We start from the raw sequence: 15013 nt of genomic DNA on the forward strand, positions 1-15013 counted from the left end.
GCCTTTATTATGCTCTATAGTTGTAAATTGCAATAAATATATTTATGTTTAAAGTGTAACAACAATTGTTTCAATTCTGCTGTTTGATCTGGTTTATCCATTGTTTAAATCTAAAAGAAAACCCCACACCTTTTGCATGTAACATGACTAAGCTACATATACAAATGGAAGTCTTGAGCTCAGTCATGAAGTTGGAAGGATATTGCAAATCTAAAGAGCTACATATTTAAAGATATTTGAAAGAAACTAATAGCAGGATCAGAAAGTTTCATTTGCATACAGCCTAACAATGCTTTATTCTCAATCCTGTTCATCTCATTCAGATTTTTCAGTGATGTTTAATGTATACTCCCCCCCCCTAAAAATGTATTAATAAAGCGATGAAGTTTTCATTATTTTTGAATACAAGAATATTCCAAGATCAAAGCTAAACTGAGATAATAACAGAGATTTATTTAATGTGTTCATAAATACTGATAGGGCTGAATTTTATAGCTACTTCTTAGTGAGGTTTAAAAAATAGGTTTAAAATTTCCACTGCATAGTTTAGATTCATTTACTCTTTGATAGCCAGAGTTACTAAGCAGTAAGCTAAGGATTCAATATGTTTTTCACTTACTTTTTACTTTGGCATGAGTTGTCAATTTATTGTTCCATGTCACTTTGTATACACTCTACTGTAAGCTGTTAACACATTCAAAATTGAATTGTGAACTAACACAAAATACATATCTGTTACATACACCTCATAAATCTCCCTTTAGTCACAGTATTGAGCAGTCAGAATGTTCAGTAAATGAGATACCTTTCCCAAGTCTGGTGAGAACAACAAGGTCCTTCACCATACATGCAGAAGACACATTAAATTAAATTGCACATTAACCTGACTGCAGGATGTGATAATCACAAATGGTTTGTTTTGTTTGGCAGGATGTGATAATCACAAATTGTTATGTCATCTTCTATGCAAAAAAAGCACACAAAAGGACTTAGGAAACTATTTATTAACTCATGAATTTCTTTCGGATTATTCCATCAAGTGAGTGAAATTTCCCACATTCGCACAACAGAAAAGGAAGGGGGTGAGACTCATCAAACCCATGATGGATGTTCTGACAGTCTTAGGATATGTCATGAGAGAACAGGCAATGGCATTTGGCAAGGAGGTCTAGTTCCTCCACACTAATCTAAATATCCCTGTGGTGGTAATTTGGCCTACAAATTAACCCTTATTGTAAGCTCAGCTGTGAAAAGTGAAAGTTCATAAAATGTCAATGAGCTAAAACAACAAATGTTGATGGGAAATGGTATGAAAGGGAGTCAAAAAAGAGTAAATTAGTCCAGATAAAAAGGCCTAGTGATATCACTGAGGACAGTGTTGAAACTATGCCTGGTAAAACAATAGAAGTGAGGGACTGGAAATCAATGGCCCAAAATTTGTTTGCTAAAAATTAGAGGGGTAGCTGTGTTAGTCTGTATCCACAAAAACAAGAAGTCTGGTGGCACCTTAAAGATTAACAGATTTATTTGAGCATAAGCTTTTGTGGGTAAAAAATCCACTTCTTCAGATGAATGGAGTGAAAATTACAGATACAGGCAAAAATATATATTGGCACATGAAGAGAAGGCAGTTACCTTACAAATGGAGAACCAACATTGAAGGCCAATTTACTCAGGGTGGATGTTGTCCACTCCCAATAATTGATGAGGCGGTGTCAATACCAACAGAGGGAAAATTGCTTTTGTAGTGAGCCAGCCACTCCCAGTCCCTATACAAGCCCAAATTGATGGTGTTAAGTTTGCAAATGAATTGTAGACCTAATTAGTGAGCAAAGTAATGAAGATCAAGCTTCACCATCTGGGCTTCCATCCCCATTGTGTCCTGGAACCCCAGGATCTACCGTGACACTGCTGGACCTTCATTGTCATAATCCCAAAAGATATCCTAACCAGCCTGGCCCAGAGAGAGTTATCCAGATGATATAACCACCTCCATCGGTTCTGGCTAAGTCTCCAACACTATCTGGAATGTGAGACTTTGTCTCTTTCTCTCTCCCTCTGCCTCCTCATGTGTCCTTTTCCTTCCCCAATTTATTTCTCCTTTTTTGCTTTCTGTCTAATAAAAATCTGTCTTAGCCAGTCAAGACTGTATTTTGCAATGCTGCTGTAAGCCTGTGATCAAAGAGGCAGAAAAAAGCAATGTCCTAAACAGCTCTCTGCTGGTACAAGTTCACCAGGTCTTGTAGTGGCTAATAAGACTGTGTGCCTCACTCTTCCAGCAGGGAGGTTGCATAACAGAGACAACATAGGAGTCAGAAGGTGCATTTTCTATCTTTGCTGTTATTTTCTCTCTCCTCTTATGTGTGTTTGTCTTTTAGGACATGGGATTGAACTTTACCAACAGTAACAAGGACAGTTCCAGCCCATCTCATCTAATTTCCTGCCTTTCCCCCCACTCCCAAGATAGTTCTTCTTACCACCTTTAATGCCACCTAAAAGACTGTCAAATGGGAGAGGTTTCCTTCTAAAAATCCTCTCCAGCTAAAGGGCAAAGGAACAAGGGATGTTGTTAAAATGAAAGCCTTATTGAATATTGTACATTTCAAATGCTTTAACTGTTTTTCTTTCTTTTCTGTATGGTTAATAAAAGGTTAAAAAATTGTAGCAGTGTGATTGCCCTGGTACTAATCAAGCTGAGACCTCTGTAAACCAAACCCTGAATCTTGTCTAAAATTGTTTCATCTTGCTCAGAGGCTGGGTCATGTCAGCACCTTTGACTCTTCGGGCCCATATATTCCATCAAAATTACTGTCATACCCTCTCTGCTCCCTAATAGCTTATCTCTCCATACAGCTGAGCTGCTCTCTGGTAGCAGCTGCCCTCAGAACCCTCCCAGAAGGGGAGTAGGCTCAGTGTGGGGAATGAGATTATATGGGAGATAATGCAATGCCAGCAGGTCGGAGGAAGGAATTATACCACTTAGACCAGCCATGACCTGCCAGACCTTGACTTTTCACAATCTTAGTCCCACAGTTTCAGAGTACAGAGGCTTCCGTAAGTTGAAAGAGAAAGAGAGAATATATTGTGGGGACTGGTTTATTTTCTTTTGAGCTCTGTCTCTAATTAAGATTTAATCAATTTGGGGCATTTTAATTTGAGAAAAAATATTGCTTTTTAGCTTACATGTCATTTTCTGCCTGGGATGAGATGAGACAAGAGGGGTTTTTTAAACCACATTAAAAAAACACTTTATAAAGGAAACATCAGCACAACCATACCTGCAGAGTTAAAAATCAAACACAATAATCGTCAAATTGTCACCACTTAAGGCCATCTCATGCCCTTGATCCGCATCCCTCATAATCAAATGGAGCTGCCTACATGGTTCAAGAGCATGGTATGGTTGTGAAAAACTAAAATAGTTACACATTTATTCCCAGCTGATTTATGGGTAATTCAGGAATTAATGGAGCTAGTGGCTATATTATTAGCATTTTGAAAAATAACTCCTCAGCTGGTTTGGCTCCAATCCCACTTGGGGCCCAGCACCAAGAACAGCAGTTACTATACTTAAGGATGCACTGTACTTAAGGGGAAGATATCTCTTTGTTGTGCCTTGTTCACCAACCAGATTGGAGCATAAGTAGTGAGTCAGTCAACCTATCTTTAGTATCTTCAGACCAATGTGCCTCTCTCCATTTAGTGGCAGAGGGGAAAACTACTGGGTAGGGCTGGCTGGAAGAGGATCATGAATATAATACATTGTGATGTAAGTAGGGTGTGGCCAGCCACACCATCAAAGCAGCTTCTCTACATGGCATGATTTCCAGAGGCTGGGCTGAAAGCCTGCCTGGACGTGAAAGCTAGACATGGGAACATGAACTCCCACACTGCAGTCTTAGGAGTACCAGTGTGGAGAAAGGAATAACAACACTGAAAGGGAGCACATTTTGGTGTTTGGCATGTAGAAAAAAAGGTGCCTAGAGGGACAAATACATGCTTGGCCAGTCTACCCCAGGTTAACCAAAACTACAGATCAGCTCAAGTTTCAAAATTCATGTATAGAGCTTCATTCTGAACACCCTGAAAATTCAGAGCTGTTCACATCCCAGGTTCTAGTTTGAGCCATTATATTAATAAGAGACATTTTCAAATGTTTGGATTTTGAATTTACAGGAATTATCCCAATTTTTAGTCCAACCCATCCATAGAATACAAGTGTAGTGCAATACAGGATTCTTATATACTCGTTGGAATTCTAACCTCTAGTTTAATATTCAAATAAATGACATTTAAAAATCTATTCTATTAAGCTTGGCTGAAACAGCAGCTTGTCTATCCAAAATTCTGACAATGGAGAGCAACTGTGTGGCATTTCTCTCGCTTTTTAGATTTCATCCTTGAGCAAAAGGGAAGGAAAGAACTTCTACATTTTCATAAATGTGCACTCTTATCTAATCATCTATGTTTTACTGTCAGGGTCATTCAAACATCTTGTGCTTTTTGTGAAAAAGACTACCCAGAAATCAACATACATAGAATATCAGGGTTGGAAGGGACCTCACAAAGTCATCTAGTCCAACCCGCTGCTCAAAGCAGGACCAATCCCCAATTTTTGCCCCAGATTCCTAAATGGCCCCCTCAAGGATTGAACTCACAACCCTGGGTTTAAGCAGGCCAATGCTCAAACCACTGAGCTATCCCTCCCCCCTTGTATTGGATAATCTTCAATATGGAATAATAATGTTTATTGACTTCAGGCTATGCTATTGTTCTAAATGAACCCTAACCTGGGCTATGTTTCAGGCTTTGCATTTATAACTCATGGTGAGTCAGGAGCATGTCATTGAAACCTCTCTGCAAAGGTAATGGGGCTTGTACCTGCTTATATCAAAGCTAAATTTGATCCCGTGTTTCTGTTTTCCTATCAATACAATGGGGATTAGAATACCCACATACTTAGTTTAATAATATCTGTAAAGCTTTTTGAAATACTTCGATGAAAGGCATTGTAAAAGGATATGGTGTTTTTATTATTGACATCAGAAAGATTTTTCTCTCCTCATGTTTTGTTTTTTTTTAAGGCCAACAAAGTGCTTTCTATTTAAGCTGTTATGATCAATTATTTATCAAAGTTTACATTAATTTTGTATCCTATCCAGTTATTTTTAAACACTGAAAGGAAATAAAACATTTAAAGGAAAATTGTTTACAACAATCATGAGGACTGTGCTTCCTACAGTGAGCGCATCCAGCTTGCTTTGCGGAGAAGAGGGGAGTGTATATTTTCCATCAGGGCTCAGTTAGACGAGTGCTAACCACTAACAGGGTGAAGAGTAATGCTTAACCAAGAAGAGGGTGATTTTGTACAGAATTACAACCAATTCACGGTGAGATTTTATGTTGGATTACATCCACTCACAGAGAGGATTTTGCATAATTAGTATGTACTCAAGTGGTATAAGGGGTGTTTTGGTGAAAAAAGATAAAAAAGCTTCTGGGTACCCTGGTGACATGGGCCTTATCAATACTAGAAGTTACACTAATTTAACGAAACTAGTTTAAAACATTTCTAGTTAAATGGGTTCAAACTCCAAATGTAGATGCAAAATTACCAACACAAGGGTGGATAAATTAAAGCAAGGGTGAAACTACTTTAAGTGCACCTACATTATAGATAGGCTCTGGATTAACTAGAAGGATTTTAAATAGATTTTAAATAGGTGCAATTTTTCTAGGAGACACAAAACCAGATGGTTAGTGCTCTACATTACCATACAGGAGAGCCAGGTTCAATTTCCATTCCTCGGTCTCTCTGGAAAGCACTGGAGTGTGCAGTATAGGCAGTACAGGAGCCCCAGAGGTCACTAACTTGTGACGCATCAACAAGCCTTCCATTACATCAAGGAGCAATCCTGATGAACTCTGAACGGATCCTAGTACATTTCTGCATGGCTGTGACAGAAAACCCAGGGAGGGCAATGTGACAAAGCTCTGTCCTTGCCTCTGTGGGTCCCACGTTTCCTGGCGGATTTTGCTAGCCTCAGAAGCTCACTGTGACCCTCCACATAACCCTTCTCTCTCTAGAGACAAGGGTCACAGTCTACTGAGCCATTTTCATCATAAGCCAGAGAGGGAGGTGAGGAGAAGTTATCCTTCCTTGCACAGTCTCTGTTGTCTCCCAGTCTCAGTGATTAATCAGGAGGCAAAGGTCGGGGAGGGGGAGGGGGAGCCCAGGCCCACCCTCTACTCTGGGCTCCAGCCCAGGGACCCTAATAGTATCAGCTATGGTAGCTGACCTTTTAGAAACATGACATGTACAATTCCCTGGGCTACTTCCCCCACAGCAGCCCTCACTTCCTCAAGCTCCACTTCACCCTTACCTCAGGGTCTCCTTCCTTGAGCCTGATATGGTGTATACTACTCAGTCTCTCCAACAGCACAACTTCCTCCCACAGCTCCTGACATGCACACCCACCTGACTGACTGGGAGGCTTTTAACTAGTTTCAGCCAGCCCGATTGGCTTCAGGTGTCCCAATCAACCTAGCATTCTCCCTGCCTTCTGGAAATTTCTTAATTGGCCCCAGGTGTCTTAATTGACCTGGAGCAGCTGCCATTTCACTTATCCTGGTACCAGGGATTTGTTTAGCCTAGAGCTAATATATCTATCTCCCACTACTTTTCTATAGCCATCTGGCCTTGCCCCGTCACAGCAGGCAGAACTGAGAATTACTACCACGAACTGGCAATGCGCGTGGATGGAGAAGTTTTGGGAACCTCTCCAACTATTTTCAGGGTTTGAGTTCTCATGAGTTCCTGCCATTTAAACCAATGTGTTTCCCTCTCAAAGAGTGGATCAAATTAAAAAGGAAAAAGCAAAAAGAAACATGATTTTCTAGAGAGAGGGAAGCCATTAAGGATAAAAGATGACACTCCCCCATGCTAGAGTAGAACAAGTAGTTGCTCTATGTGTAATATACTGGACATAATATATATACATATATTTTCACTGTCAGCTCTTTGCTCCATTTCTTGCCATACCCTTTCACTGGCTCTGCAGGCTCTGCCCCCTTTTTCATTGAGCTAAATGGAATGCAATCCCCAAGGGTTTTAACTTTCAAACTCACAGTATGTGAGGGATTTTGAAACTGGGTGGAGAGGGGGGATGGTCACCTCTCCTTAATTATTACACCCCCTGTGCACTTACCGGGCACATTTTAACTGCAAATGTCAAAGCACTTTAAGGTAATTAATTAATTAAGCCTCACAATTCCTCTGTGAGCTAAATACAATTACACCCATTTTTACAGCTGGGTAAATGTAGTCAGAGAAAGGTTTAGTTCTATGAAGTTTGTAGACAGTTGGCAAGTACGGGGGGTGGTGAGTACAGACAGAATGTGATAGTGTTTTGGATGCTGATGGTTAAATAGATTTTAAGGCCAGACAGGACCATTATGACCTTCTAGTCTGACCTGATGCATAACACAGGACAAAGGTTTTACGTAGCATCCCTGCATCTAGCCAAGGAAGTTGTGTTGGGATCAGAGCATGTCTTTCAGAAAGACTTCCAATTTAACTTAAATTGAGACTCTTCTGTAATCCTGGTAATCTGTTCCAATGATTAGTGTTAAAAATATTTCTTATTTCAGAGCTGGACTTTGCCGATTTTAACGGGGTTGGATTTTGTAACGATTTTGTCTGCTAGATTACAGAGGAGGAGTTTGTTCCCTTGTACACCTGCAAAAAACTGGTCTATTTGGGTTTTGCATTTGAAGGATTTCTCCCTTACTGCATGCATAAGGGCATTTAGGGCATTTCATTCAAAGTGTTTTCCCAGTTTCCTAAAACCTTGTGATTTATTGAGCACCCATCCCAACTCTTGCAACTGTGCATTTTTAACAGCGCGGGTTAAGTCACCTGGAAAAGGAAAAACAAAGTGTCTGCCTGTCAGATTTATTCTTGAACATATGTTCCCTTGTCATTGTCAAGTTCAATTTATAGAAATAGTTTGCAAGAACCTGACTCCTCACTAACAACGTGCCATAGACACTGCACATCTTATGTGGTTCTGCACCAACTAAAAACATCTCCTAGGAATTGCACTGCTCATTAGGTAAAAAGAAAACTGATCATTTAGCACAGTAAACTTTAGTTGTTATGGAGAAATGCTCTGGGTTTGGGTTCATGTTTTTGGGACAAATATAAAGCTGGTGGTATACTTAAATTAACACAAAGAGTGATATCTCTGTTCAAAACAGCATAATCAAAATGTATTTGAATTCCATTTCTCCATGATTTAGAAACGAGCAATGTTGCTGAAAATGTCCTCAGTAGCATAAGGACTGATTATGCCTTCTCTCACTCATGTAATTGAGATCAGAATCCAACCCATATTACTTAAACTGTAGAGATGTGCACTCTCTCCCCCCTGCTCATTTTTTTTCACTCAGCAGCGTACAGCTTGCCATCCGGCAGTAAAATTAACGAAGTCTTTCCTTTTTATTTCATATAAAAATAGCTATCAAGCATTTCACTTCTGTGGGAAAAGGGAGGTTTGGGAAACAAAGAAACCTGCAGAGTAATGAGAGTAAATCGGTTAAATGGGAAATTGTTGCCCCTGCTCTTCTACTTGCTTGTTAATCTATATTTTCTAAATTGGGGAAAGGACATGCTGTCTAGAATGACTGTACGTGTACCTACGCACTGCTGTTGTGTACGTGGATCTTGCAGTGTTGTAGGAGTTTGTTCACAGTTCTGATGCATGATTTCAACATTTATCTTTAAAGAGCTTCAAAATATTTTCCTTGTGCATGTATTAATAATATCAAACAAGTAGATGTATAAAAATGGCTAAGGAATTAGAATGGCTTAATTAATTTGAAACTGGGCATGGAGCCTCAAACCAGCCTTTCATTTTGACTCCACAATTTTGCTGGCACACAAGATATAGTGTAGATATTTGATTATGTGGGGGCACCGATCAGGTAGCTGGACATCTACATTCCGTTATCCGCATCACAGTTTGATGCCCAAATTGATTGTGGGTACAAAGTGAGAGGCTGGTTTGGAAAGATGGAAAAGTATTGAAAAAGCAAGTTGTGTTTATGAATCAAGGGCAACATATGGCCCAAAGTGTGGAAATTAGTATGTGGATTTTTTTAAAACACTTAAACAATTGTTATGTTATATAGAGGATAACATATGGGAATAGAGAGAACACATTGGAACTGAGCTCCTGAAAATCCGTACTCAAGTGAGCTGTCTTTAATGAGCAGTTCCATTGCCTTCGTTGTCCATGACATTAGGTTGCAAATTAGAAAAAGGAGATAAAAGTGCAACATTTGATGTCCCCCCACACTATTTTTTATAATACAGAAAAACATTTAAATTTCAAATAAAGATTAGGCACATTTAAAAAACCCATGACATAAGAATATGTTAATTTTTATTTCATCTTGACAGCCAAGAGGAAACTTAATTCAGGCTGGTGGACAAAACAAAACTTCTGATAGCAAGCAAGCAAACTAAAAAAGCTCATTAGATCAACTGAAATTAACCTAAGAGAACCCAGGATCCTAATGCCAGTCATCATGGATTTCTGGAGCTGCAAATAGGATAGGGTGAAACCATGCATGCGCTACACCTACGTTAGTCTAATGTCTCCAAAAGGACACAGTTTGAGTTAGATGATTATTTGGGTGGTGTAGGGTAGAAGAGGACAGAAAGGCTCCCAGGACTTTTTAAATATATTTTCTTCAGGTCTCATAACATGCATATTTTCCACTATAGATGGGCACTGTGCATCATGGAAAGATCATTTTACCATTCAGAGCAGATGATTACTTATTAAAGCAATTTTTACCAGCTTTCCATATTTCCAGATAATCTCCAAACTTTTTTTCCCTGTGAAAAAGTTCAGAACAAACTGTAATGCAGTTGTTTGGGCCTTGAGAAGCTGCATCATTTTTTCCAAGATTCAGGGCAAATTTCCCAAGTTTAATATTTCTAATGGGGGCGTCTCAAAAAAGTTATGACTGATCAACTTGGTTATGAAATTGTATGTTCCAGCGATCACATGCATGCAGTTCTCATGTCAGCAGTGGCATCTTTCAGCTGTTCACAATTACAGAGCCTATTCCTCAGAGATGCAGAGCATTTGCAAATACCCACTGAAAGCCATGGGAGGTATAGGTGCTCAGAATGTGCTCAGCATCTCTCAGAACCAAGCCATCCATGTTCCTGTCTTGCCTATGGACATCATTATTCTACTACAAAAATGTAAAATGAATTACACGAGGATACTAGGCTGAGACAGGTTCCAATTTTTCTTTTGAGGGAGAGAGTTGTGTCCTCTCAATGGCACATCAGATGCAATCCTCCTCCACAGATATACATATACTTGTCAATTTTTCAAATACATGGTGTCATAAATATAAAGGGAAGGGTAAACCCCTTTGAAATCCCTCCTGGCCAGGGGAAAGCTCCTCTCACCTGTAAAGGGTTAAGAAGCTAAAGGTAACCTCGCTGGCACCTGACCAAAATGACCAATGAGGAGACAAGATACTTTCAAAAGCTGGGAGGAGGGAGAGAAACAAAGGGTCTGGTCTGTCTGTCTATATGCTGCTTTGCCGGGGATAGACCAGGAATGGAGTCTTAGAACTTTTAGTAAGTAATCTAGCTAGGTATGCATTAGATTATGATTTCTTTAAATGGCTGAGAAAAGAATTGTGCTGAATAGAATAACTATTTCTGTCTGTGTATCTTTTTATAACTTAAGGTTTTGCCTAGAGGGGTTCTCTACGTTTTGAATCTAATTACCCTGTAAGGTATCTACCATCCTGATGTTACAGGGGGGATTTCTTTACTTCTATTTACTTCTATCTCTATTAAAAGTCTTCTTGTAAGAAAACTGAATGCTTTTTCATTGTTCTCAGATCCAAGGGTTTGGGTCTGTGGTCACCTATGCAAATTGGTGAGGCTTTTTATCCAACATTTCCCAGGAAAGGGGGGGTGCAAGTGTTGGGAGGATTGTTCATTGTTCTTACGATCCAAGGGTCTGGGTCTGTAGTTACCTAGGCAAATTGGTGAGGCTTTTTACCAAACCTTGTCCAGGAAGTGGGGTGCGAGGTTTTGGGAAGTATTTTGAGGGGAAAGACGTTTCCAAACAGCTCTTCCCCAGTAACCAGTATTTGTTTGGTGGTGGTAGCGGCCAATCCAAGGACAAAGGGTGGAATATTTTGTACCTTGGGAAGTTTTGACCTAAGCTGGTAAAGATACGCTTAGGAGGTTTTTCATGTAGGTCCCCACATCTGTACCCTAGCGTTCAGAGTGGGGAAGGAACCGTGACACATGGGATGCAGAATATTCACTACATTGTTTATCATCTGCTATTGTGAAGCCCTTTTGGCATCTTAGGATAGTAAAATGTTCAGAAAATAATTTTAAAAAGTTGGCTTTTTATACCACTTATTGCACCGGGTCTTTTTGTCTCACTTTACTCAGAAAACAGAAAATAGTAGATAAAATAGTTCTGAAAAACACAAAAACAGAATTCTTATAATTTGGTTCAGTTCCATTCATCAATAGATTTTGCACTCTTGGGGTACTCTCAGACCAATCAAGTGTGGCCCATCTCTATGTATCTGACTAGACACCATTTTGCCAAGTCCATGGAGCACAACCAGAATGATACTGCCCAAAACAGAACACATTAGAACTTATTGCTTCTGCAACTGTGCATTTTACCATTGTGCTCCCTCTGATTCATCTACTGATGTTGCTAAGACTCAAACATAGTGAACCTAGGTTCATTATGCAAGTTTAAAAAAAGGGGGGGAGGGGCAAGATTTATAACTTCAGTTAGAAATGCTAATACAAAAGTTTGCTAAGAATTACCAGCTTCTGAAGGCTGTCTTGCTCTGGTTGTGGAATTCCATTGCACACTTGGTCATTTAAGTAGGTTACTGAAAAAAACATATGGCCCAAATTTATGTAAGAAACGGCTGAAAGAACTATGATAAAGGAACTAGAGAAGCTGCAAAATGTTCCTTAAAATGCCTCTTTTAACAGTGGGAGAAAGCCTATATATACATTAAGTTTTATAGAATTGGAGCATGTACGAATTGCGGGACGATTTCATAACAGGCGTTAAGTGGTCACAATTCCATTGACACCAATGGAGCTGCATCTGCTTACACCAAAGGTGCCTTTGTGTATGACATGTGGCATTGTGTGCCAACCAAACACTCACAAAGGGCATATGTGATTCCACTTAGTTAGCCACGATCAGTTATTTTTAGACAATTTCCAGAAATCTTGGTTGGTTTTAATGAATATACATTTGTTCAAGCCTTTCGTGGGCAAAGCGATGAAGCTGCATAGCATAGATTATACAAAATGGTTTCAGTGCAAAGATGATATGGAACCAAATACTATCTCCCAATATTTTGCAGTAAATTTCTCTCTCATTTAAAAATGGTTCCCTAGCTCTAGCCAGCCCAAATTTATCTCCCTGGCAGTAGGCTTCTAGGCGTATTGTGAGATGTGTAGCTGCAGAAGCTGCTAGCTGTTCTTAGGATTTTTGGATCCCAATATATTTTTTTAAAACATCGACCTCCCCACCAAGGAGCTACCCAAGGTTGTAACTGCAAACTTATTTCAAGCATGTAGTGGGATAAGGAACCATGTGCCAATTATTTTTTCTTTTTTAGAATAAGCTTTTTGAGCTAAGGGAAGCTTGTGCTATATATGTAATATATGGGAGAGAAACCACACTTGACATATGTTAGTCATATCACTTAATTCACTACTGGAAGTAACTCATGCTCAGATACAATGGTGATGAGTGAATTATAAGAACCTATACAGAACAGAAAAGCCCCATAGGTCAGCAAGTGCAAGTGGGTGACCTTTCTAATGTGAACATATAAAATGGTCTAGATTTTCAGAAGTAACTAGTGATCCTGGGTGCCCAGCTTCGTAAACCTTAAAGGGCTCTGATTTTCAGAGGGTGGGTGGGTGACATTATTGACATGAACTGTGACTGTATAGATCCTTGTTGCAACCAAGGTCCTGTAGTTGCACTAAATCTTGTACAAAGGTGGTCGAGTAAGGTGTGTATAGAAAAGTTGTAATTTGCTAGTTATAATTATGCTGTCTGTATGTGTGTCTCATTTTTGTATTTGAAGTTATGAATATTGGCTATGTACTTGTATCTCAATGTGTTTGATTCTAAGTAGCCTCAGTGAAGCATTTGGTCAGCTGCTTGAGAAAGGACTATTCTCAGTAAGTGCCCAGTCAAGAAACACTTAACTGACAATGGACTTTGGGAGACGCCAATCCACAGCTGAGCTTTTTTGGGAACGTTCAGACTAACATGTAAACAATGGCTGCAAAAAGCTGAATCATTCATGGACATGTGACTTGCCCAGGCGGCTACAAACTCCCTCTTGTTGCTGTGACTTTGCATAGAAGAACACAGGAGTTTCCACCCACAAGAGAATATAAAAGGAGGCCCTGGAAGCCTCTCCATTTTGTCTTCCGCTGGCTCAAGAGGTGGCCTCTCCACCCCAAAGAGATGCCTGAAAGAAACTGGAACAAAGGACAGTAACTACGGGGGGAGGGGGGAGTGATTGCTGGACCCAGACTAGGAAGGAGTCCAGTCTGTGAAAGAAGCTTATTGGAATACCTCTAGGGGTGAGATTTCATCTATAATCAGTTTCTTAATGTATTAGCTTTAGTCTTGCGTCTTTTTGTTTTATTTTGCTTGGTAACTTACTTTGTTCTGTCTGTTATTTCTTGGAACCACTTAAATCCTGCTTGTTATACTTAATAAAATCACTTTTGCTTATTAATTAACCCAAAGTAATTAATACCTGGGGGGAGTAAACAGCTATGCAGATCAGTGCTATAGAGGGAGGACAATTTATGAGTTTATCCTGTATAAGCTTTATACAGAATAAAACGGATTCATTTGGGGTTTGGATCCCATTGGGAGCTGGGTGTCTGGGTGCTAGAGACAAGAGCACTTGCTAAGCCGTTTTCAGTTAAGTCTGCAGCTTTGGAGGACGTGGTTCAGACCTGAGTCTGTGTTGCAGTAGGGTAGCGGGTCTGGCTCAACAAGGCAGGGTTCTAGAGTCCCAAGCTGGCAGGGAAAATGGGCTCAGAGGTAGTCTCAGCACATCAGGTGACAGTCCCAAGGGGGTCTCTGTGACCCAACCCGTCACAGGGTGCTCAACACTCTCTGAGAATCAGACACATTCAACGCATCTCAAGTTAAGCCCCCCAAAGCACTGGTCATTTTTGAAAATCTTGGCCAATGTATTTATTTTCCTTCAGGAGCCTAATTAACTCATCAGCTGCATGTGCACAAATCCTAATGAAGCTAATAGCCCAGAATGTCTCTCTTCCACTCACTGCTTCTGTTCTCATAGTCTGTTTTTCACCCTGCTCTCTCTCTGCCCGTTTTGAATCCTATTTTTCCCTTTGCCTCTCTCTGCTGTGCTCCATTTTTTCAGTCCCCTACATTAACACAGTAACATTCTTGTGTGGCTCGAGTTTGCAAAACACTCAGACACTGTAGGTTTGAAAACAGACAAAACAAATTATCCTCCCTTAAGTCAAGGATGCGCAGGGGCACCGGGAGGATATGAAGGGATGGACTACACCCTCTCCACCTAGATCCATCTACAGAGTGGCTAGGCAAAACTGCAGTCTCCGCTCTCACCTAGCCGCACATGGGCACTGCCCCAAAGGGGACAGTTATAGGGAGGGGCATGATGATTTAAACCCCTCTGCACTGGCTGGCAGAACTGGTTTGGCACCCAGGGGACAACAGATTAATGCTGCCCTAAGGCAGGTTGCAGTCAGTGCACTTCCTCTGCTGTTGCTGGTGTGCTGAGCATCCAAAGCATCCCTTACCCCAGGCTGTGTCTATGACGTACAATGGTCTCTTAAGGCACGCTCTGGACATCAGGCTTTGTGGCTGTACTGAAGAGGCTGAGAGATCAAGAA

The 15013-nt window shown here is 40.3% G+C and overlaps 1 protein-coding gene across 10 annotated transcripts in view; it reads right to left on the minus strand.

Annotated features, from left to right (window-relative positions):
• Positions 1-15013, minus strand: part of KCNH7 (potassium voltage-gated channel subfamily H member 7) — a 343414-nt gene that overhangs the window by 223255 nt on the left and 105146 nt on the right. The window lies entirely within an intron of this gene.

This window comes from Caretta caretta, chromosome 11, assembly GCF_965140235.1.
Source record: "Caretta caretta isolate rCarCar2 chromosome 11, rCarCar1.hap1, whole genome shotgun sequence".
Classification (NCBI taxonomy): domain Eukaryota; kingdom Metazoa; phylum Chordata; order Testudines; family Cheloniidae; genus Caretta; species Caretta caretta.